Consider the following 2,307-nt stretch of genomic DNA (forward strand, 5'->3'; position numbering starts at 1 on the left):
TCGATCTAAGGTCTGAATTGCCAGCTTAGTGGGCAGAATTGAGCAGGAAGAAATGCTTTGGGGATTGGTTTTGGCTTTTTGGATGGCTCAGTAGCATTTTGGAAAGATCCACCTGGATTTCTTTGGATTAGTAAATAAGAAATGATGCCAAAATGGCTAAATCAGGTTCAGCTTCTCAGGAAGACGAAGGCTGCAACGGAGGCTGCAGGAAGAAAGACCTCTTTGCAGAGGAGCGTGTGGAGCTAGCTCGTCCTATGCACTAGACTCCGGTTGGGAAATTGTACCTGTTGAGCAAGAGGTTGGCCTGTCCGACTGCCCACAGCTACTTCGGGGATAACATAATGTTTACGGATATCTCGGCTGACAGGGAGAGTCCGTGTGAGGTGATGGGATCGCAACCACGCTCTGCGCGGCTAGAGGAGGGCAAGAGCAGTAGGACTGTGCTGTTATAACGGAYGCAGCGTTGTTCCCACGATAATGGGTGTTTTGATTTTGCACTCAAATGGCTTGTTTGGCTCATTCCACATCTTCTTTCAGTATCTTGGTCCTGCCTGCTACACCAGAGACTTCATCTCATCCCTGTACAACGACATACATGCCTCTGGCAGTTGAAGAGGAAGCTTTCCCTTAGTGCTATCCAGGGAATTTTTTTTTTTCTCTGCATTCGAGATGCAGCTTTTGTTTCCTGAAAAACAGATGCTCTTAAGTCAAATGTGGAARATGGCTTTGGAAAGGGTCCTGTTTCGATGACAGGACTCTTTAAAATACTTGCATCCCTATTTTTGGTATTTTCAAGTTGGAACAGCCTTTGGAAGAACTCTTTTCTAAATGTCCATAACATTCATTTCAATAAATTGCAAGACACTTGGAGATACCTGGAAACAAGCCTTTAGAAACCAGCTGGTGATGAAATATTCTGTAACATTTCAGTTCTTTGGTCAGTAGACTTAAGGCAGAAATAAATGTATCTAAACGTTAATGTCATTTACCAACACTCCTCCCCCCCAGATGAATTCATTTTCTTCCCTTCCCATTCCTTCTAGCTGTAACCCCAAATCTCTTTGCTCTCTCTTCCCGATGGCTTTTTCCCCACTTAGCCTTTTCAATATGCCCCATCTTTTGGTCTCTCAACCTTCTTGCCATTCTGCAGCGCCTCAACTGTAAATACAGTGTGGTGGAAGGTATTTTCCTGCTATTTCTTCATTTTCACCTTCTTGCACTCCTTTCTGTTCTTATTGCTGAATACCATAGCTGAGCTTTTACTTTTTCTTGCCTGGACTACAGCAACCAATTACTTGCTTCTGAGCTTGCTCTGCTTAAAATGCTTTTGCAGAAGATGCTCTCTTCCTCCGCAGCTCTGATCATATCTTGTCCCTTCTTACTCTGTCCCAAATTCAGTACAAGGTTCTGGTCTGGTTCTTTCTTTCTTTGGGACTATTGCTCAAAATAACGCTCTTGACAAAGCACTCTTCCTCTTAGTCTGGGTCTCACTGTCTCATCAATCCTGTCATTGCATGATTTGGTGGTGGGTTTTATGGTCAGTATAAGCCTGATGACTATTTTTTCAGGTCAGAGTTGTTGTCATTTTAATTGCTTGCAAAGTGTCATGTATTTATGACAATGTATAGATAAGAATAGGAGTTACACTTCTGAGATACAAAGCTGTATGTGGTGGCATGTCTTGTTTGAGTTCACAGTGCTGTTACTCAACCATCCATGCATTTGGGACCACTCTGTCCCTCTGTGTGTGCTTCTAGCTCTCTCCCCTTAGAGTCATAAGTACATTTTCAGGAAAAGTGTGTCAGTCAAAAGTTTTGCACTTGGTGGCTCTACTTATGGGATCAGAGGTCCAAAAAGTCACACTGGTGTGATGCAATAGGGCTGACTTGTACCGCGAGCGCTCGCAGCTGAGAATGAGAGCACTGCTGAACATGCTCAGGGTTTCTCTGGCAAAGGGCTCAAGGCCTGCGAGAGTATTAGTCCGCTTACATCCCTGCTGTGGGCATCTGTGCTTGTCTGATACAAATGCAAGCCATATACTGTTGTGTTGTCTTATAAGAATGACAACTAAGCTACAACATGTTACACAACTATAATTTAAGCACAGGAATGCTTGCATTAAGTTGGGAGTTGTGTATGCAGCATGCAGTTGTCTCCACAAGCTGTGTCCCCATGCTGTGCCATTATGTCTCCTTGTTTTAGAATTTTCTGGCTACGTTTTGTCGTTCCCTACAACGAGCCATTTCTGTTCTTCTGCTGTTCACCCTGTGGTTTTGAGGGACTCTTTTTTTTTTTTTTTTTTTTTTT

This window comes from Apteryx rowi, unplaced genomic scaffold (genome assembly GCF_003343035.1).
Source record: "Apteryx rowi isolate R43461 unplaced genomic scaffold, aptRow1 scaffold_9, whole genome shotgun sequence".
NCBI classification, from domain to species: Eukaryota; Metazoa; Chordata; class Aves; order Apterygiformes; family Apterygidae; genus Apteryx; species Apteryx rowi.